This window comes from Macaca nemestrina, chromosome 13 (genome assembly GCF_043159975.1).
Source record: "Macaca nemestrina isolate mMacNem1 chromosome 13, mMacNem.hap1, whole genome shotgun sequence".
In the NCBI taxonomy this organism is placed as follows: Eukaryota; Metazoa; Chordata; class Mammalia; order Primates; family Cercopithecidae; genus Macaca; species Macaca nemestrina.
The window spans coordinates 116,852,252-116,875,921 of NC_092137.1; the positions used below are offsets into that span (position 1 = coordinate 116,852,252).

The window sequence follows — 23,670 nt, forward strand, 5'->3', positions numbered from 1 at the left end:
ACGTAATGTGCCTAATCCTTGTCCTTAGTAACTTTCCTTGATCTAAAGTCTATTTTATCTATACTAACATAACTAGTCTTTCTTTATTTTGGTTAATGTTTGCATGTATATCTTTGTCTACCTTTCACTTTCCACCTACAATTTTCATTGCATTTGAAGCGAGTTTTTAAAAAACACATATACAGTTGACCTTTAAACAATGTGAGGGTTGGGGCCAACCTAACTCTCACAGTTGAAAATCTGCAATTGACTCTTGGCTCCCTCAAAACTTTACTAATAGCCTACTGTTGACCGAGGCCTTATCCATAACCCAAACAGTCAATTAACACATATTTTGTATATGTATTATCTGCTATATTCTTATAGTAAAGTAAGCTAGAGAAAAGAAAATATTATTAATAAATCAGAAGAGAAAACATGTTCACCATTTATTAAGTGGATCACCATAAAGGTTTTCGTCTTTATTGTCTTCATGTTGAGTAGGCTGGGGAGGAAGAACAAGAGGAATTCGTTTTGCTGTCTCAGGGGTGGCAGATGTGGAGGAGGTAGAAGAGGCAGAAGGGAAAGCAGGAGAGGAAAGCACATTTGTCGTAACTTGTATTGAAAAAACCCACTTATAAATGGACCCACACAGTTCAAACTCATGTTGTTCAAGGGTGAACTGCAGTGGAGTCATGGTTTTTTAGACAATCTACCAATCCCCATTGTATACATCACAAATGAATCCCCAGCTCTGTTACTCACCCAGGCTGGAGTGCAGTGGCGCGATCTTGGCTCACTGCAACTTCCACCTCCTAGGTTCAAGCGATTCTCCTGCCTCAGCCTCCTGAGTAGCTGAGATTACAGGTGCCCACCAGCATTACCAGCAAGTTTTTGTAATTTTAGTAGAGACTGGGTTTCACTACGTTGGCCAGGCTGGTCTCGAACTCTTGACCTCAGGTGATTTTCCCATCTTGGCCTCTCAAAGTGCTGGGATTACAGATGTCAGCCCAGTACCTGGCCCCAGTCCCTATATTTTAATAGTAAAACTAGATGATTTATATTTAAGGTAGTCATTTATATTAGAGCTATTGTCGGCCATTTTATTACTTATTTTTTGCTTGTATCCTCTGTTTCTCATTCCTATTTCCCTTTTGTCTTCATGGCGGCGATTTACAGTTTTTATGTTTGTTTATTTTTAGAATTGTTTAGAATTGTAAATTGTTTAGAATTGTTTTTATGTTTGTTTATTATTAGAATTCGATCTTGACCTATTTGTAATGTTTTGAGTGTATAGTTTTGTATAGTTTTTTTCTTAGTCTTTGTTATGGTTTGTGGAAAGATTTTTCAACAACAAGTTCAATTTCTTTAGTAGATATAGGACCATTCAGGTTGTCATATTTCTTCCTAAATGTTGGTAGCTTTTGTCTTTCAAAACATCGGTTTTTTGAATTTTGAATTCAAAAAGCCAAATTTGAGTAGGTTTTCAAATGTGTGGTCATATATTTGGTTATAAAATTCCTTGATTATGCTTCTAATATCTGTGAGATTTCTAGTGATATCTCCTATTTCTTAATATTGATCACTGTGGCTTCTTTTTTTTTTTCTTGGTCAGTATTGTTAGAAGTCTATACATTATATTAATTTTTTTCAATAAACCGGCCTTTTGCTGTATTTATTCTTTTCTATTCTTTCTGTTTTTCATTTCACTGATTTCTGCTCCTACCCTTATTATTTATTTCCTTTTGCTTGCTTTGGGTTTAATTTGCTCTAATATTTCTAGTTCAATAGGGTGGAAGAAACTTTATCTTTTCTAATAGAAGCTTTAATATTACGTATTTTTTTCACTAACTACTGCTTTAGCAATACCCATTTGTGACTAAAATTCTCAATAAGATAGAGAGAAACTAATTCAACTTGATGAAGAATGTCTACAAATATCTACAAACTACATTGTACTTAATGGCGAAAGGCTGAATATTTTCCCTTACAATTAAGGGCAAGGTAAGGATATCCACTCTCACTACTCTTGTTCAGCATTGTACTAAAACTCTAATCACTGCAGTTAGGCTATAAAAAGAAATAAAAGGCTTGAAGTTTTAAAAGGAAGAAATAAAACTGTTCCTATATGCAGATAACAGAGCTGACTACATAGAAACCCCAGTGAACCTACACTAAAATTTCCTGGGAGTAGTGAATTCAGAAATGTTGTAGGATACAAGATAGACACACAATTATCAATCATATTTTTATATACAAAACATAAATATGTGGAACTCAGAAACAGAATACCATTAACAACAATGAAAAACAACCTCACACCTGTTAGAATGGCTAAAATCCAAAACTCCAGGAATACCAGAGCTGGTGAGGATGGGGAGCAAGAGGAACTCTCATTGACTGTTGGTGGGAATGCGAAATAGCGCAGCCACTTTGGAAAATAGTTTGGTAGTGGTTTTTGTTTGTTTGTTTTTGTTTTTACAAATTAAACATACTATACAATCCAGCAATCATATTTCTTGGTATTTGCTTAAATGAGTTGAAAACTGATGTCTACACAAAAATCTACACACAAATATTTATAGCTGCTTTATCCATAATTGCCAAAAATTGAAAATAACCCAAATGTTCTTCAAGAGATGAACAGATAGAGAAAATGTGACCCATCCACACAACGGACTATTATTCCCCAATATGAAAATGAGCTATCAAGCCACAAAAAGCCATAGAGGAACCTGAAATTGCTGAAGAAGCCAGTCTGAAAAGACTGCGTCTTGTGTGATTCCAACTCTGTGATATTCTGGGAAAGCAAAGCTATGTACACAGCAAAAGGATCAGTGATTTTCAGCAAATTTTTAATGATGTTTTCATGTGTGTGTTTCTTTGTTTATTCTCTGACTTAAGGATTATAGAACTTCCTGAATTTATCACTCAATGTCTTTTATCAGTTTAGAAAAATCATTGTCTAAAGCCTCTTCGAATATAGCTTTTGCCTCATTTTCATTTTCCTCTTCTTTTGAGACCTCAGTATCCACCAATGTTAGATTTTTGGACTGTGTCTCGTATGTCTCTTATTCTCTTTTCTGTGTTTTCCACTCTTTATTTCTCCCTGTGATTCGTTCTGTATATTTTCTATTGACCTTGCTTTCAGCTCACTACTCCTCTATCTTGCTGTACATAACCTGCTGTTAAGCCCATCTGTGGAGTTGAGTTTTAAATTTTTAATTTATTTTCCTTTTAAAACATGTAACAAAATGTATCATCTTAACTATTTGTAAGTGTTCAATAATGTTAAGTACGTTCACATTGTTGTGCAGCCCTCCAGGAACTGAAACTATAACCATTCATCTTGCAGAACTGAAACCATAACCATTAAACAACTCTCCATTTTCTCCTCCCCTAGCGCCTGGCAACCACCATTCTACTTTCTGCCTCTATGAATTTGACTACACCAGATATACGTGAAATCATATATTAATTGTCATTTTGTAACTGGCTTATTTTACTTAGCATAGTGTCCTTGAGGTTCATCCATGTTTTGACAGGTGCCAGAATTTCATTCCTTTTTGAGGCTGAATGATATTCCATTGTTGGATAGATCACATTTTGTTGATACATTCGTCTGTTGATGGACACCTAGGTTGCTTCTGCCTTTTGGTTACTGTGAATAATGCTGCTATGAACGTGGGTGTATAAATATTTCTTTGAGACCTTGCTTTTGGTTCTTTTGGGTATGTACCCAGAAGTGGCATTGCTGGATCATATGCTAATTATGTGCTTAAGTTTTTAAGAAACTGCCAAGCTGTTTTCTTTAGTGGCTGAACTATTTTACATTTCCACCAACAGGGCACAAGAATTCCAATTTCTCCAAATCCTTGCCCAAATTTGTTACTCTTTGCTTTGTTTGTTTTAAGAATAGCCATACTAATGGGTGAGAAGTGGTATTTTATTGTGGTTTGGATTTGCATTTCTGTAAAGATTAGTGGTGTTGAACACCTTTTCACATGCTTCTTGGCCATTTGTGTATCATTTTTGAAGAAATACCTATTCAACTTCTTTGCCTGTTTTTTAAACAATTTTTTTGTTTGTTCCTTGTAGTTGAGTTATAAAAGTTCTTTGTATATTCTGGATATTAATCCCTTTACAGATATGTGATTTGCAAATATTTTCTTCCATTCTGTGGGTTGTCTTTTTCACATTCACAAAACTTTTTTGGTTTTGTTTTGTTTGTTTTTGAGATGGAGTCTCGCCCTGTTGCACAGGCTGGAGTGCAATGGCGCAATCTCGGTTCACTGCAACCTCAACCTCTCGGGTTCAAGGAATTCTCTGCCTCAGCCTCCCGAGTGACTGGGATTACAGGTGCACACCACCGCACCTGGCTAATTTTTTGTATCTTTACGGGGTTTCACTCGAACTCCTGACCTTGTGATCTGCCCATCTCGGCCTCCCAAAGTGCTGGGATTACAGGCGTGAGCCACTGTGCCTGGCCCGAAACTTTTAACAGTAGTTTCTGTTATCAAATTTCCATTTGATTCTATCTCATTGATTACATTTCTCTGCATAAATTTTCAATCTTTTCACTTATTTTTTCTAACATAATAATGAAGTATTCCAATATAACTCCAGTATCTGTATCACCTGCAGGTTTCTTTGTATAGTATTTTCTTACTTGTTAATTTTTGCCATTCCTTGGGATGTCTGATAATTTTTTATTGCAGGCTGGATATTGTATATGAAAAATTATAGACAAAATTTGAGATTCACTAACATTATCTTCCTCCACAGAGAATCGATTTTGGCCCCTGGCAGGCAGTTAAAATAGAGGTGGAACACCTTATCCAGTCTGAGACTGAGTTGATTCAAAATTATGTTTTAATTCTGAAGGGGAGCTGGCCTTTTTCTGCCTTGCCCTTTAATCCTAGGTTGCACCCTTTTCATGATACTAATAGGAAACCTAGGGTGTTTACCAGAGCTCCACCTTCTAAGTGGGCTCTTCATTAAAAGTTTTGCCTCCCCAGACTTATATGACTACCAAAACTCTTCATTATTTTCCAGGTTCTTAGCTTCTTGAATTCATAGTGTCTATGGTGGAAAAAGTGGGGAAAAAAAATGTTGGTTCATCTCAATTTGGCTTCTCTTTCTCTGGGATCTTAGACTTCCAATCTTGGCCTCCTTGGGAGCTCTGACATCTACGTTTTGTTTCCTCATTTACTGCAAGGCTACTGAAAGCTGAACTCAAGTTCCCAGGCTTATTGGCTGCTATTTCCTGCTCTTTTGCCCATACCACTTTCAAATTAGCAAACCTCTCAAAGGTAGATGCACCATGGAATGCAGGGCTCACTCCTATGCCCTTCCTTCTCTCTAGTATCCCCTTGAGTCCAGTCTTCATGAGTGACTCTCCAATGCTTTCAAATAAATTTTTTTTGCCAGGGTGGGGGAAGCAGAGTTTACAGCATTTCTAATTGTTTTTGGTGGTCTGGAACATGTAATTATATCATTACCTCATGCCTTTTCTGGAGCTCAAAAACATAAAATTATGATTGCCAAATGAAAACATAAATCAGTAGACAGGCTGAAAGTCAAAGTCAAGATTTATCAGTAAATAAGCAGAAAGACAGTGTCGTAAACTTTAGTCAAAAAAAAAAAAGAGAGAGAGAGAGAAAAAGAGTCAATTTACCAGATAGAACATCCAACTAATAGGAGATCCTGCAATGTCAGAGTTAGTGAAAGTAGGGATAGATCAGAAGACTTCATGTTAAAAGAGACTACTAAATGTCAACTAGGATAATTGAAAAAATCCAATAAATGAATCCAAAATGTAATGAAAGCATTCAGAACACTAAAGATTTTTTTTTTTTTTTTTTAGTGCTAGATGCTTCCAGAGGGCAAAACTTCCAAGTACCAAGTAATAAGTCATTCTGGTAGGAATCCTCACCTCAGCAGCAATCAAGTGATAGAAGACAATGGAACAATATTTTCACAATTCTATGGGAAGCTTATGTTAATATATAACTTTATTCCCAGGTAAACTATCAATTAATTATATGAGATGGAATGAATATAGACATTTTCAGAAAGACAAGACTTAAAGTTTTCCTCCTATGTACCTTTTCTAAGGAAGTTACTCAAGGACGTGCTTCAAGAAAATAAGGAAGGAAAACAAAAAACGGAAGGAAGTGAAATTCAGAAAGCATTTGAAATCTAACCCAGATAGGGGGAGGAACAGTTATCAGTGAAGGGAATTTCCAGAATGATCTCTGGCCAGCAGTCCTAGATAGCAACCAATCCAGGCTGGAACAGGAAGTGGCAGTTGTCTACAAGGGATGTTGCTAAGAAAAGTGGGTTGCATTCAATAGGGAGTATCAGTGAAAAATTGGATGATTTTGAAGATAAGATGAAGATATCTTTTTTAAAACTACTTCAGGATTCTAGGAAAAACATGCTACTTAGAAAAAACATGGTTAAAATGTCAACCAAGATTTGAGCAATTAAAATAAAGGAAAAGATCATTCATTTGATCCAGATAGCAGATATACTTTCCTCTCAGTGGTATAGAGGTCATAATGTTTGGTGGTAGAGGGAAAGGGAACTCTAGCAACCCCTTGACTAGGCAGAGAATAATATGTAGAATTAGAATAATGTAAACACTATGTATCTACTTGAAACTTTAATATAAATATCTTTAAATAACTTTAAATATAGTAACAGAACAAAATTCAAAAGTTATCACGTGTGAAATCATAAAGATAGAATTTGAGAGGTGGAAAAGGAAAAGAAGTGGCAAAGGGTAGGGTGTGGGGCTAATGCATGCATCTCATTCCATGAGGAGTTAGCACAGGCTGACTAAATTGGATGCAACTGAAAACAACGTCTAAATGTTGTTTATTTCTATAGTCTTGGTAGTTACATAGGTATATGTTGTCAAAACTCATCAAAATGTACATTTTAAATGGTTACATTTTATTGTATGTAAATTATACCTCCATAAAGTTGATATCAAAACATTATTTTAAGAATTAACCTTTAATTTAAAACATAACCAATAAAATAATAAAAATATATAATTGTGAATAGTTGGGAAGAGGAATAAGATATGAGGGATAAATTAGCCAAAGCCTTCTTTTTCTTAATAGGGAGTGAATAAATATTTAAAGGTGATTAATCAAATAAAACAGTGGTTTAAGATATGAAGTCCCTATCATTAAAATATGGTGACAGTTGTGCATGATTGACTAACCAATGGAACAAAATAGAAGGTTCATAAACAGCCCCAATTACATAATCAAATGTAGTATAGGATAAAGATGTCATCTTAAATCAGTGGGACTAAAATGGGCTTTCTAATACATGTTATAGGCTATTAAGAATGTCATATGGAAAACATGAAATCAAATTTGTTCCCCAAGCTGTGCATCACAATCAATAAAAACAAATCATAAAACGAATGTTAAAAAAGAAAGAAAGAAACTATACCAATACTAGAAGCAAATATGAGCCAATTCCTCTCTAAGCAGAATTGAGGAAGCTTCTACTGACTTAAAATCCAGATGAAATAAGGGAAAAGATTATTGACTACATAAAAACAAAATTTGCTTTATTTAGCATACAAAAAGAATTTTAGAAAATAAAATGGATAAATAACAGACTAGGGTAACTACTTGCAATGTATAACACACAATAAAACTGTTACTGGAAGGAAGGCCTTGAGTGTGAGGTGTCCAGGTCCTTGGCATTTTGAACAAAGAATTGGACAGAACACACAAAGTAACAAAGGAATGAAACACAGGAATGAAGCAGCAAAAGCAAGGATTTATTAAAGCAAGTGTGGGAGTAGGCCCCAGCGAGCAGCTCAAGGGCCTGGTTACAAAGTTTCCTGGGTTTTAAGTACTCCTTTTGAGGTCCCTGCTATGGTTTGGCTGTGTCTCCACCCAAATCTCATCTTGACTTGTAGTCCCCACAAAACCCAGTGGGAGGTAACTGAATCATGGGAGTAGTTACCCCCATGCTGTTTTTCTTGTGATAGTGAGTTCTCATGAGATCTGATGGTTTTATAAGGGGCTTTTCCGTCTTTTCTCAGCACTTGTCCTTGCTGCCATCACGCGAAGAAGGATGTGTTTGCTTCCCCTTCTGCCATAATTTAAATTTTCTAAGGCCTCCCCAGCCATGCAGAACTGTGGGTCAATTAAATCTCTTTTCTTTGTAAATTACCCCGTCTGGGGTATTTCTTTATAGCAGTGTGAGAATGAACTAATACAGTAAATTGGTACCACAGAGAGTGGGCGCTGCTATCAAGATACCTGAAAATGTAAAAGCCACTTTGGAACTGGGTAGCAGGCAAAGGTTGGAACAGTTTGGAGGGCTCCGAAGAAGACAGGAAAACCTGGGACAGTTTGGAACTTCCTAGAGACTTGGATGGCTTAGAAGACAGGAAGATGTGGGAAAGTTTGGAAATTCCTAGACACTTGTCGAATGGCTTTGACCAAAATGCTGACAGTGATATGTACAATGAAGTCCAGGCTGACATGGTCTCAGATGGAGATGAGGAACTTGTTGGGAACTGGAGCAAAGGTAACTCTTGCTCTGCTTTAGCAAAGACTGGCAGCTTTTTGCCCCTGCTTAAGAGATCTGTGGAACTTTGACCTTGAGAGAGATGATTTAAGGTATCTGTCAGAAGAAATTTCTAAGCAGCAAAGCATTCAAGAAGAAGTGGGGTATAAATGTTTTTGGAAAATTTGCAGCCTGATGATGTGGTAGAAAAGAACAACCCTTTTTCTGGGGAGAAATTCAAGCCAGCTTCAAAAATTTGCATAAATAATGAAGAGCTGAATGTTAATCACCAAGACAATGGGGACAATGTCTCCAGGGAATGTCAGAGACTTTCATGACAGCCCTTCCCATCACAGGTCCAGTGGCTTAGGAGCAAGAAATGATTTTGTGGGCTGGGTCCAGAGCCCCCTGCTCTATGCAGCCTCAGGACATGGTGCCCTGTGTCCCAGCTTTTTCAGCTCCAGATGTGACTAAAAAGGGCCAACCTATGGTTCAAACCTATGAAACCATAGGTTCAAACCTATGGTTTCATAGGTTCAACCTATGAAACCTCCTTGTTTCAGAGGGTGTAAGCTCCAAGCCTTGCTGGCTTACATGTGGTGTTGAGCCTGCAGGTGCACAGAAGTCAAGAACTGAGGTTTAGGAACCTCCACCTAGATTTCAGAGGATATATGGACATGCCTGGATATCTAGGCAAAAGTTTCCTGCAGGGGCAGAGCCCTTAAACCTCTGCTAGGGCAGTGCAGAAGGGAAATGTGAGGTGGAAGCCCCCACACAGAGTCCCCACTGGGGCACTGCTTAGTGGAGCTGTGAGAAGAGGGCCGCTGTCCTCCAGACCCCAGAATGGTAAATCCACCAACAGCTTGCACCATGTGCCTGGAAAAGTTGCAGACACTCAACACCAGCCAGTGAACGCAGTTAGGAGGGGACCTGTATCCTGTGAAGCCCCAGGAGTGGAGCTGCCTAAGGCCATGGAAGCTCACCTCTTGCATCAGCGCTCCATGGATGTGAGACATGGAGTCAAAGGAGATCATTATGGAACTTTAAGGTTTAATGACTGCCCTACTGGATTCTGGACTTGCATGGGGCCTCTAGCCCCTTTGTTTTGGCCAATTTCTCCCATTTGAAAGGGATGTATTTTCCCAATGCCTGCACCCCCATTGTATCTAGGAAGTAACTAACTTGCTTTTGATTTTACAGGATTGTACGCAGAAGGGACTTGCCTTGTCTCAGGTGAGTCTTTGGACTTGGACTTTTGGGTTAGTACTGAAACGAGTTAAGACCTTGGGAAACTGTTGGGAAGGCATGATAGTGTTTTAAAATGTGAGGACATGAGATTTGGGAGGGACTGAGAGTGGAACGATACGGTTTGGCTGCATCCCCACCCAAATATCATCTTGAATTGTCACTCCCATAATCCCCATGTGTCGTGGGAGGGACCCACTGGGAGGTAACTGAATCACGGGGGCAGTACTGATGTTCTCATGATAGCGAGTGAATTTTCACAAGTTTTGGTGGTTTTATAAGGAGCTTCCCCCTTTGCTCAGCATTCATTCTTCTCCTTCCTGCCATCATGTGAAGAAGGATGTGATTGCTTCTGCTTCTGCCATGATTGTAAGTTTCCTGAGGCCTCCCCAGCCATGCGGAACTGTGAGTCAATTAAATCTCTTTTCTTTATGAATTACCCAGTCTCGGGCAGTTCTTTAAAGCAGAGTGAGAACAAACTAATACAGTCCCTATATGCTACCCCTTATCTAGATGAAGGATTTGGTCCGTGGCTAATTAAAGGCTGAGGTGAATTGGTGCCCTAAGCAGATGAAGGGATGGCCCCTGCTTGGCTCACAGCCATCCCACGGCACTCTCCCTTTTCATCTGAGACGTGTAGAAAGGGGAGGGTTGTAGGGAGAGTAGCCTTTGATCTTTTGCTACTTTGGTGTGGAGAGATGGGGTTTTTCCTTTTGGTTTAGCTTTTGGATGTTGGAGTTAATTGGCCTTAGGGTCCCTGCCCCCAGCCCCAGGTGTTTCCTCTTTTAGGGAGTTAGCAGGAATTGGCCTCAGATTCCCTGCCCCCAGACCTTGGTGTTTTCCCTTGATTCAGCTTTAAGAAGTTAGCACGAATTGGACTTAGGTGCCCTGCCTGCAGATCTATTCTCCTGCCTGAAAACTATTCCTAATGTATAAAGAGTTTCTAAAAATAATCAAGAAAAAGACTAGAGAAATGGGCAGGAGATAGGAACTGACATCTCACAGAAAAAGTAAAATCTAGTCAGATTATTCAAGCTTCCCTGCCTCCTCCAGTGGAGATGCATTTTAATGATTTTTTTAAAAAAAGCATCATGAATTTATACTGAAATTCAGGACGATAGAATTTTTCTTTAACTTCTTTCAGTCTCATTGTCTCTATCTCCTTTCTCCCATCCTGAGGGTCCCTGTTCCCAATAACACCACCAACATCATGTTAGGCTCATGAAAAAATGCTCAACTTCCTTGACAGTAAGATAAATGCAAATGGAAACTATATTGAGATACAATTTCTAAGTTTAACAACATATGCTGTTGGTGAGGCTGTGGTGAAACAGACACTCAAACATTTTTTTGCTGGGAATAAAATGCTTCAGAGGGGGACTTGGCACTATTTAGAAGAATTACGTATTCATTTACAATTTGACTCAGAAACTCTTCTAGGAATCTGTTCCAAAGATATGATGGCAAAAAATGTAAGCAAGATTTGTGTGCCAGGCTATTCATTGAAGGATTATTTAATTAGAAAAAGACTAGAAACAGCCACATGCGCATCAACAAGCTGGCTGAAAAAACTATGGTGCATCCACCCAGAGGGATACTGCACAACTGTTCATAGCCGTGTGCAGAGAGAGCAGCCCACGGAGACCAGAGGGTTGGCTGCAAAGAGGCAGGAGGGGCCTTCCTGGATTGTGACAATGGTTGAATGACTCTAAAAACATACTATTGCTTGTCCAGCTGGACCTTTCAGATGAGTGAATTTCATGGTATGTAAATTTTACCTAAAAATTGTTTTAGAAAACAAATGCAAAATATCTTTCTATAAAGTGAGCAATGGAGTGGCCTCTAGGGTATATTATTCCATAAACAAAGCACGGTGGGGAAAAGTAGGTCATCAAAAGAAGGTCATCAAAAGGTGAACACAAATATACGAACACATTGGTTCATATATATTTTAAATGGAAGGATAAACAAAGAACTAATAAAGATTGTTACTTACAAAGATAAGGTGGACACTGGTGGAGAAAGGAGGGAAGCTTGAATACTCTGACTAGATTTTGCTTTGTAGGTTTAGCTTTAGAACAAGGTAATATTTTACATAATAATAAAACAAAGTTAAATTTATAAAAAGCAATCCCTAAAAAATCCAAACCAACATGAAATACTTAGTTGGTGGCATAACCACTCTAAGAAACAAAAGAAAAAACAAAAACTAAACAAACTCATCTCCTAAACAAGCCTCAAACTGTTTTCAGTCATCACACTGTTGGTGGTTGGTGATAGTGCTGATGATATTCTGAGCCTGTGGTGTACGTATTGTGGCAAACCCATGATGTTGGTGGTCTTATTGGGAAGGGGAGAAAGGAGATCTAGAAGATGAGATTGAAAGAGGTTAAAGAAAAATCCTATAACCTCGAATTTCAGTATAAATTCATGATGCATTTTCTATAATTAAAACAAATGGCCAGGCGCTGTGGCTCATGGCCTGTAATCCCAGCACTTTGGAAGGCTGAGGCAGGCAGATAACTTGAGCCCATGAGTTTGAGACCAACCTCAGCAACATAGTGAAACCCTGTTTCTCAAAAAATTCAAAAATTAGCTGGATGTGGTGGCCATGCTTGTAGTCCCAGATGCTAGGGAGGCTAAGGTGGGGGGATTGCTTGAGCCTGGGAGGTGGAGGTTGCAGTGAGACAAGATGGTACCACTGCATACCAGCCTGGGCCACAGAGGGAGAGAAAGGAAGGAAGGAAGGAGGAATGAAGGAAGGAAGGAAGGAAGGAAGGAAGGAAGGAAGGAAGGAAGGAAGGAAGGAAGGAAGGAAGGAAGGAAGGAAGGAGAGAGAAAAAGAGAGAGAGAGAGAGAAAGAAGAAAGGAAAAGTAAAAAGAAAAGAAAAAGAAAGAAGGAAAAAAAAACTTTACAATGAAAAGACGAAGAAAAATGACCTTTGCAGCAGTGAGCAACACCAACACCAGCTTGTGATCGCGAAATACCATTTCCCATGAAGAAAATCCTAATTCCTGGAGAGATGGCTGACTCCAGGGCTAAGGTGGGAAATGAACAAAATGAGCCTGGAACTTGTCATATCAGAAAGCAAGAAAGCTATCAAAGACTACTATCGTCATATCTAAAACACCCAAGAGCCAATGTGAAGAGATTTCTACTGGCCAAAGCTGGGACTATTTGAGCATCAATAATCCTGATTTTTTTTTTCAAAGAGGCATACATCAACCGATTACAATGTGTTTTATTTATTTAGATCTTGATTCAAACATGTTGTTTCAAAAAACACATGAGACAATCAAGGACATTTGAATAATGAATGAATATTTGATGAAATTTAAGAAATTATTGTTAGTTTTTTATGTATAATAATGGTTTAGTGGATTTAGAAATGAATACTGAAATATTTACAAATAAAATGCTATAACGTCTGGGTATTGTTTCAAAATAAGCCATGAGGATAGTGGGGTGGGAGAATAGATTCAAAAGATGGCCGTAAATTGATAATACTTGAAGTAGGGGGATGGATACATAGGGGTCCATTCTTCCTCTTTTTGTATCTACTTAAATTTTTTCCATAATAAGAAGTTTTAAAAAGTTCTATATGCTTGACCTACTATTTATATATACAGTGTGTAGTAGATATGAGTTTGCTTCACAACTTCAGGGCAAGAAGTGACACATTATTTTTAAGAATCAGGTCCAATCTGCTCCAAGCCCCCACTGCTTAGAATGTTGAGGACTCTAACCTACAGAGTGTTTAGGGGATGGCTCCTTCCCTGTAGGGTTGCACCAGAACCTTTGGGTCTTTAAAGTCATCTGGAAACAGGAGCTAGGTCTGCATGGAACACTCATTGTTCCAGCCTATGGGATCTGCCTCTGTGACTGCTCACTTCCCAAAACACTTCACCTCTCCGAGGTCCCATCACCTGGTGAAGGACAAACTGGACAAGTCTCTACTTGCAGAACCCCCTTCTAAACTTGTCTTCATCTCCAGATTCAGGAGGCTCACCCTTTCACCTTGGTTGGACCCTGTGTAATTCTGCTTGGGCTGCCAGAACAAAACACCACAGTCCAGGTGGCTTAAACACATCAGGAATTCATTGCCTCACAGTTCTGGAGGCTGGAAGTCCAAGATCAAGGTGGCTGCAGGGGTAGTTTCTCCTGAGACCTCCCTTCTTGGCTTGCAGAAGGCCGCCTCCCTGTTGTGTCCTAACGTGGCCTCTCCATGTGCATGTGCATCCTGGTGTCTCTTCCTGTTCTTAAAAAGACGCCAGTCCTATTGGATTAGGGCCCACCCTTATGACCTCATTTAACCTTAGTTACCTTTAAGAAGTGCAGTCACATTGGGGTGAGGGCTTCAACATATGAATTGGGTGGGGGGAGGGGGCCATTCAGTTCTTAACAGATCCCTCTTTTGCCTCTCCAGGCCAAACTTCCTAAATGGACCTGGCCTCTCAGACAGAGGTGTTGGCAGTGAAATTGTCTTCCAGGGACCTGGCAACTTGTTTTGGCCCTGACATGCAAAACCCATCACTATTCTGGGAGAGAACTGGGCAGCAAAGGCTTGGCTGCCTCTGGTGAGAACCAATACAAGCGTTCCATGTCTCACAGCTTCCAGAGCAAAACTCAGCATCCTGTTGTATCAATCAATGGGCATGTACAAAACAGGCAGGGACAGACAAGGGAGTCAGGTGTAAGTCTCCGATTCCTTCTCACTAAGGAATTTTCTAATGAGGTTTAAGAAGTGTGGGTAAGTGATAGCCTGCACGCTCCCCTCTGGAAGTTCTGTTTCTGATCTTGAATTTGCCTCATAAGGTTATGCTTATCTTAATTTATTTTCCAATGTCCTTAATTGTCCTGTTTTTACTAACAATTTCTATGGAACAGTGGTTCTCAAAATGAGATCCCCCAACCAGCAGCCTCAGCACCACATGGAAATTTTCTAGAAACGCAAATTCTCTGGCCCCACATCAGATCTTTAGAACAGAAACTCTGGGGTGAGGTCCAGGCATCTGTTGTAACAAACCCTCTGTGGGGTCTGATGCATGCTCAAGGTTTGAAACCACGAATCTAGAAAGCTTAAAGGTTCACTCCTGGAAAGGGTATGCAGCCTTGCAGTTAGTCTTTCTCGCCTGAACCCTGGGCTGCACTGTTCTCAAGTAATTCCTTGGGGTTCTCTATGCACTATATCTTTTTAATTGCTTATAGCGAACTTCCTTTTGGAATCTGTACTCAAATCAGACCCTCTAACTTTTTACAATAACCTCAGCATGTAACACAGTGGCTTGTACAGTGTGGTACTTCGTATTTGTTGAATAGGTAAACAAGTTAGTGCATACAATCATAAAACACTTATTTTGATGCAGATCCTTCATGTTCAGTTTTATGTAGGTTAAAAAAACAAGGATTCCAATAGCTAAATTTGATTATCTGAAATTAAGAAGAATGTTGTCTAAGGTTCAGGTTCAGTCCTAGGTGATAAATAACTACTTCTGGTGGATTCCAAGATGAGCATCATCCTGTGTTACTCTCAATTTACAATGACAGCTTCCCCATCAACTTGGCGGAAACACCTGCATCTAGCTCTCTAGACTGGCATCAAAGCATTAAAGGTATAAACTAAGACAATGGGGTTGCACTTCAGCAATAGGGAGCTTCGAGCCTGGACTCTTGAGATCTCCTGAGCTTTTCCTGCAGTACAGAGTGATGCAGGAAGAATGGGACACTCAACATCCTCTTAGTCAATGACTAGGTTACGTATGAACATGCCACGAGGACACCAAGAGTTATTGTCACCTTTCTCAGTTTCTACCACGAGTCTGTGTTCCTTTCCTTCTTTTACGTGTTATGCGACAGGCACCAGCAACTATACATAATGGTGGAGTGGGATTTTCCCCCACAACTCTGACAAGTCTCTGACAACTTCATTTCCAGGCAGGATGGACTCACCTCGCTCCCATCAGGTGACTCAAAGGTTGCCACCACCCCCTTGCCTGCACAGGACACAGCATCCTGTCTACAACACCCACTGCCTGCTGTGGGAAGTGCAACCAATCGGCTGCACGGATCCTACAGCGTGTGGCGTGCGACTTCTTGAGGGGACATGAAACACCTCAGCTGATACCCCTCTTCCTCACAGCATCAAGGAAATGAAGCAAACACTGTACCATGTCTGTCTTCAGAGGGGGAATGAGGTCTTCCTAGGCTCCAGGCACCACCACATTCACTCCCTTGAGATTTGCAAATTGTGTCCTCCAACTATTTTTGACTCTCTTGCATTTGTTTTATCACAGGCAGGTAACACAAGCTTTATAGATGAGGGCGTGTAAAATCTATTTTCTAAAATCCAGGTTTCTTGATGAAAAGTGAATGAATGAAATGAGTCAATGGATTTATCAGGATCACACCCCAGCCTGCATTCCAGGTAACATTCCAATGGAACCACATCTGAGTCAGCAAGCCTTTGACTCAAAAAATTAGTGTGTCGAAAACTCCTTGAAAACACTAACCAAACTAATGTGCACTGAAGCCCTTAAAGATTAGCAGACTAGGTTCTAATCCTGGCTCCTCCATTGATAAACTCAAAAACCTCCAGCAGGATATGTAATTTTTAGGAGCTCAGTAAGATGTAGACAATATTTACCTCCAAAGACTCCAGCAGGAAGTAACCATAATCATGTACATAAAGCCTCTGGCAAATGGTAGCCTTGTGTGGCTACTGAGTGCTCAGTGCAGCTAGTGGGACCTGGGAAATGCTGTGTAAGATACATACCAGGTTTCAAAATTTAGTATGAAATGAAAAAAGTCAATTATCCTAGTCTTTATAATACTGATTACATGTTGAAGTAATATTTTGGAATATACTGTGGAATATATTACTTTTTCAAAATGTGCACAATTATATATTTTATCTTACACCAGAGATCAAGAAAAATGATGTTGACAGGTTGACTTATTTTTGTGCCTGTCTGAAAAGCTTCTGCTACTACTGAATCATTAAAAAGTATCCCGAAATCACTGACTTCATATACTTTTTAGGTTCTTATCTTGCAAGGTTAACTGTTTAAAAATTGTGATCATATACCTGTGGGCATCAGAATTTTCTCCATATTAGACAACTAAAATTTAGATACAGACATTGACAAATATTATCTATAAACTCCAACAGCCAGGCAATATCTATTCTCATTGCTTGACCTTTGAATTCAAACTTAAAATCCACACTATTTCTTTAATTGGCCTTAGATAATGGCACTCTAAAAATTTTTTCTGATTAAAAAAATATATGGACACTCTATGCTTAACGTTGGAAATCTAACAGATTTGGGTCTGGGTACGTGCAGCCATTTCTCTTTTGCCACCTGAAGGGTTGACTACCTGTGGAAAGCTCTCCAGGGCCAGACAGAAGTGCCTGCTCTCTGATCTAGCAGGATCCGCCCATTTCCTGTGGTGGGAAAGCCTGTAGATTTCCTAACCTGGTTGTTGTAGGGTTCACTGGGGAGCCAGCAATAGTACCGGGAATAAAGAATCAAGTGTAGCCAGCCTTCCACACAGAGGTCCCAGGGAGTGTGCTAACTGGGCCAATGAGACATCCGTGCATCCTGAAGAAGCCTCCACCTCTAGACAGACCCCATTTCTGCTGCATCCAGAGTCCGTTCACGTTTACAAAGAATACCGGAGCCATTTGATGAGTTCGGAAGTGTTCTTGAGTGGCTCATGAATTGCTCACCACCTGATAGGGTTTGGCTGTGTCCTCACCCCAATTTCATCTTGAGTTGTAGCTCTCACAATTCCATGCTGAGGGAGGGACCTGGTGAGAGATAACTGAATCATGGGGGCGGTTTCCCTCATACTGTTCTCATGGTAGTAAGTCTCATGAGCTTCGATAGTTTCATAAGGAGTTTTCCCTTTCACTCAGCTCTCATTGTCTCTTGCCTTCCGCCGTGATTGTTAGGCCTCCCCAGCCACGTGGAACTGTGAGTCCATTAAACCTTTTTCTTTATAAATTACCCAGTGTTGGGTATGTCTTTATCGGCAGCGTGAAAATGGACTAATACACCACCCTTACACATATCTAGTCCCAACTTACCTCAAGGTAGGTGATGCTAGAGGGGGCTGAAGGGACTTCAGGTCCTCTACACCCCAACAAAGCCTGCCTCAAGGGGCCTGGACCGGGCAAGCCATTGAAGTTGCCTGTTTCATCCCCTTAGGCAGTTCTGATCGTCCCTTTCATAGTGGAGGCTGATTCTGCTCCCGGGGCATTCAACCCACTTTTCCTAGCTCTATCTTCTGGCTCCTGCATTTGTGTCTCTACAGATAAATTTAAATTAACAAATGGGTAGCCTGAGTCTCCTCTTCTACAGGCTGAGAAGACAAGTGTAAAAGCCCTTAGCACACAGGGCCTGGTGCAGAGCAAATATACATAAAATCCCATTGCTGTCATTGTTAATTACCCAAAGCAGGATGGATTGATCAGGGTTGAAAGATACTTTGATTTTTAAAGGAATATATGCTTGCTTCTACCAATTATTTTCTTTTCTGTTGACCCATCTTCATTGGATCTAATTTGAAGCCTTGTCCTGCTGTGTCCCTCTCCTGCGATGAGGCTACAGGTGGTCCCTGTATCTAAGTGTGACCTGACCACCAAAGGGCGTCATCTCTCACTTCCAAATCCACGCAGTTCAAACTCACACCAGCTATTCGGGCAGCTGCATGCTGCTGTAGCTTAAAAATGTGTCTCTTTTATACACACAGTTACTAAAGGCTCTGCTTTAACATCTAGAATATACTAAGCACTGTTGCAAGTAACCCCTTTAGTTAATTCTGCATTTCCCCAAAGGAGCACCATACCTTAAGACTGTCCTCAGCAGACAGTGGTTGCTCAACTTGCTAGATTGACCAGAACGCCACCAAGTTCCCAGAAGTTTACTAGTGTCTACACTTACTCAATGAGGTATCCTGCAAATGACAGTCTGGGGACAGTTAGGCCTTCCAGGAGGCAGCACTGAGGAAATGTGCTCTATGCCAGTAAGATACACGAGGTGCCAACAGGACAAGGCCCTTGTGAAATGTGACAGCTCCATGCATTTGCCAAGGATCAGAAAAGGATCCCAGCTCAGCAAAGCCGGTTCTTATGTCCCTTCCTAGGGGTGAGCCCACGTAAGTTAGAGGGGACAACCTCAGAACCCTGATTTAGGATTTGGACACAAAGAAAGCCCATATGTCCCAACCTTTCCGGGTTGGAGGTCTGCTCTCCACAGCAGGCGGGGCCTATGTTGGCGACTGTGCTTCCAGAACGGTCCCCCATTCCAAAAGTTGACTTGCTGCATCTGACCTATGAGAAGCCTACATTTGGCATCAAGATCATCTGTGGAAAAGGGATCCCTGGGTTTCTAGGAGCTTCAACAGTAAACACACCTAGCAGGAACCCATTTCTGCAGCTGCTTCTGGAAGTGCTGACACATGCTACAACATGGATGAGCTATGTGACAGGAGGCAGTCACAAAAGACAACACGGTGACTGGCTCCATTTCTGTAAATGTCCAGAACAGCCAATCTATAGCGAGAGAAAGTAAATTAGGGACTACCTAAAGCTTGGGCGGGGTGGGGGGATAAGAAGGGGGTGGAGGGAGGCAGCGATTGGAGGATAACAGCAAAGGGGTATGGAGCATCATCTTGGGGTAATAAAAACATGTGAAAATTGTTAGTGATGGACTTAAAACTCTGAATAGACTACAGGCCACCCAATTGCCTACTTAAATGGGTGACTTACGCAGTATGTGAATTTTATCTCAATAAAGCTGTCAAAGAATCAGGAAGTACTCAATACCATTTATTGTGGAACAGCTACTTAATATTAGTTTCTAAAAGCTGTAGTTACATCAGGATAAGAGCAGAACGGCCTTGGTCAGCTCTGTCCGCATCCCTCCACAGAACTCTGGTGAGCAACCTGCCTGAATTTTACACTTTTGGCCAAAATAGAAATGAGGATTTTTTTAAAAGTCATTTTGTGGTGGAATATCTAATCCAAATTTCTTAGAAACAAGCAAGGATCCTTGCAGTGTTATTCCAGCACCCAAGCTCCAGCTGGAGGGACTGGTGAGTACCAGGAACCTGTTAAGGGACAGGATGGCCCATGCCCAGTGCAGTGGAGCTCTGCAGCCCTCCTGGGGATGCACTTCCCCAGCATTTCCTGGAAGGAAGGAAGACCAGAGCACTTCCTCACCCGTCCCACACTGCACAGGTGGGCTGGTTTTCCCTTGGGTTAACATAGGAGTTATTTCATGCTCCTTAAGCAAACGGCCAGGGAATCTGAGTGCCTGCTCTGTGCCAGCCATTATAATGTTTGGTAGTTCAGGAGGAGCAGAGTTTGCATTTAATAAGTGGTTAAATTTGAGAAACAATCTCGGCTAATATGCGGGCTACGTATCCTTTAGGAAACAGTGAACAAGATAACAGCAAAGAAGCTGGGCAGGACAGAGGCAAAGATGAGACTGTTTCAGGAAGAATGTGACACATGGATACAGTCTGATTTACCTAAGGGAGAGGTAGACCAGGTATGGGAACTAATATTTGAGTGCCTATATTCTCCCATAAGAAAATATAGTAACGACTTTCCCCAAGTTTTGATCCCTTAGCCATTTTACTTTACAGAATACCTTAGCCACTTCTGCTTAATGAAGCATTTTTTTTTTAAGTAGATGCCAGAGAATGCACCAATTTTACTGTATTTTTTAATGTGATGCCAAGACACAGAGCTGGTGTTGGCTGAAGGGTCTTGATTGGATCCCCCGTTGCTTCCTTTAAGTGAAATCTCAACCAATGGAGGAGAAAGTTGGAAGAGGAGGAATGCATGATGGTCCCAAGAAAACTCCACCAGATTTTTACTGCTAATCATCCACCAACTGCAACACATCAAGTAGGAAAAGAAAAATCTTACTCACCTGACAGCCTAAGTACTTATAATTTTATTTTCACATTAGAGAGATAACATGTTTCTAGGATGAAGCACGAAGTGGTTTATTAAATTGATGACAATGTAGCACGGGCAGCCCCGGAGACTAAGGCGAGGTGCCCATACTGAGAGCGTGGCCCCAGATCTGCCTGACGGGGATCACGCCTACCAGGCCTACGGGGGGTTGATGGAGAACCCCAGCGCTTAGACACAATGACCTTACATTGAAGGGGCTCCAATGATTAGACCCAAGTTGGTATTTATGCGCCAAACTGAGAAAGAGCTACTTTAATTGTCCTACTACAGACATCATGCTGTTTTACTTTTTGATCCAAATTCAGAAACTGCAAAAATGCAACATTATTTCTTTCTTAAAGATAAGGACCAGCTTTACTCCGTGTTGGCTTCAGGAACATGGTGATGGAGGTTCATCTCCCACTTCATCTCTGAGATCTTTAGACAAACATTGGCTACTTCCATAATCTACGCCTGGCCTTGGGCAAGCCCCTGTCGTCTGAGACAGCAGAATACAGGAGCCTGCTCTGGTGCGGGCAGCTCAGGGGAGGCAGGTGTGTGCATCAAATATGGATCCTCACAGGAAGGAAACATTCTGAAGGCTCAGAACATATTTCAAACTCATGTCACGTAACATAGGTGTCATTTTTACTTTATTTAAGGAAAAAAGGTTGGGGGGACAACAGTAATTTTCATAATACACAGTAGACAAGTTAGCACTGCAAAAAAAAGGGTTGTGTACTTGCCACCAGTCTGCTTTGCAGCTTTTATAATTAGTAAATTTAATGCAGTTTGTCATTTGTATTACTATTTAGCAAATTAATAATTGGCAAAATTAGGGTAAGTGTGCTACAACTAAGACGAAAACCTAAATAACCCATTAAAAAAATCACTTAAAATAAACCATAAATATGTGGTGCGCATTAGTGTAACAAAACCATTTTTGTAAACATTTTCTCCAACATTAACATGTGCATGAGAAAAAAGTAAAAACACTGCACTCAATACAGAAAGGGTTACTCTGATCTCAATACAGAAAGGTTATTACTTACGAAAGCTTTGACTAAACCTAGAGATATTTTTGTTTTGTTTGGAAGAGCACTCCTATAACAGTTCAATGTTCCGTATGTAATGGAATCATTACAATACTGTTTTCTCGTGTAATTTTGCCATATTGGCACTTCTGTGGAGAAGTCACTACCCTGTAAAAGGGGGGAAAATAACTCCTTTCCTAAAAGAATCTAAACATTTCAACGACTCCCAATCTTTTATGGAGAAACTTCACTGGGTACCTGCATCAAGCTATAGCAACTCAATCTGGTTTACAAGGGGGTGAGGCTAAAAAGGGAAGGAAAAAAGGCAAGTAAAGCACAGACCAGGAAGCCCCCACCTAGAGGGACAAAGGATGGTCCAATTTCAGTAACTTAAGTCCAACAATGGATTCCATTCAGTTCACCACAAACACCAAGACAGTGCCCACGGGGTGCCTGGAGCTACACAAGCAGAGCAAGCACAACTCGGTGTGAGCTCAGACCCCTTCACCACCTATGGGAAAGCCAGTTTTCCTCAAGTTCTAAGCACTTGGTAATTCCAGTGAAACACCATTTGCATTTTTTGTGTAACCCTTGACTTACAGATGTGGAGCTTCAAGTCTTTGGATAATGTAAGACCACGATGCCACATTCTTTGTTCTCTGCCTTCTCCCACTTAACATCAGACATTGAGCATTTCTTCAAAGACATCTGCCCACCTTTTACTGTTCTCTAAAGCCAGGGAAGGAGCCACAGTCACCTGTGCCTTTCCTTCTTCTCTTGGTATGTACACAAGTGTGTTCACTGTGGCATGTTTCATCTTATGAAAAGCCTAAGCGTGGATATAAATCACAAGCAGGAATTTAATTCTAACTAAAGTCCTGTGGTGATGGAATCCAGCCTACCTCAAATCCCTTTCAAGGTAAGATTAACTTTTCAACCTTCTCTAGGTTAATTACAAACCAGTAGGTGGCTTTGGCCTTCAGCACTGCTCCAAATTCGTACAAATGAAACATCCATTTCCATCTTCTTTTCCCTCCCCAAAAAGTAAGGCTTCTCAGCTTATCTTGTCTTTGTGGGTATACACAAAACCACCAGCTGCTGTGTCTGCATTCATGGGTGGATGGATGTACTTGACTTACCAGATGTTTGTAGCTGAAAGGAGGGCCTTTTTCAAAAATACTGAACCAGGAAGAGGAAACTGACAGGGGCCAGAGTGGGTGCCAAGTGGGATGGGAAGCAGACAGGTACAAATGGCTGCTGTGTTTAGGTGGGTGGGGGCAGAGGGAAAATCCCCCATTTTCACAATATACAGGAAAAGTAACCACAAAGGAAGAAGATTAAGCCTAAAAAACAGCAAGTTTCTTTTGATGACTGAGGTTAAAGCGGCCATAATGCAGTATTTCCACTCGGAACTCGACAAGAGGAAAGTCAGATGGCAGGACTGGGACACGGAGCCCCTGATCTTTTTCAGAGACGGTAACATCCTTAGGGGAGCTGAGTGATGACCATGAAGCCATGAAACAGATTCTTTCTCAAGACATTTATTACAAATGTCATGAATATATTCATAAAGTAAAATCGGTTTAAAAAACAGAGAACAAGAGAGCAAGTGAGGAAACGAGAAAAGCCAGGACTTCGGTATTACACCTAAAACACAGAAGATGCCGACTTCATGAATAAGCAGAATTCACTACATTCTTAAAATAGTTTTAGTGCATTGCATTTTTAGAAAAGGGAAACTCCCCCGCCCACGAGAAAAGGTTCCTGCAACACTGAACAGTTTGTGTGACTATTCTAATGTGACCACCTGTCTGCTACCACCCACCCCCCACATCGAGAACACTGAGATGTCTTGTGTCACGGGCTGCAGTTGCCCCATCAACCTTTAATGCTGA

The 23,670-nt window shown here is 40.6% G+C and overlaps 2 long non-coding RNA genes across 4 annotated transcripts; both read left to right on the forward strand.

Moving 5' to 3' along the window:
* Window positions 1–506: 506 nt before the first annotated feature.
* LOC105490121 (uncharacterized) lies at window positions 507–10,545 on the forward strand. 3 transcript variants are annotated; one of them, XR_011612096.1, is made up of 4 exons: window positions 507–846; window positions 1,843–1,983; window positions 5,846–6,003; window positions 9,727–10,545. It is a non-coding gene; the product is annotated as an uncharacterized lncRNA (long non-coding RNA). The 3 variants fall into 3 exon arrangements; XR_011612095.1 differs by lacking the exon at window positions 9,727–10,545 and adding an exon at window positions 8,252–8,984; XR_011612094.1 differs by lacking the exon at window positions 9,727–10,545 and having other exon boundaries at window positions 5,846–6,299.
* Window positions 10,546–20,201: 9,656 nt separating this feature from the next.
* LOC139357971 (uncharacterized) lies at window positions 20,202–21,230 on the forward strand. The gene is made up of 3 exons (XR_011612101.1): window positions 20,202–20,328; window positions 20,473–20,690; window positions 21,104–21,230. It is a non-coding gene; the product is annotated as an uncharacterized lncRNA (long non-coding RNA).
* Window positions 21,231–23,670: the final 2,440 nt, after the last annotated feature.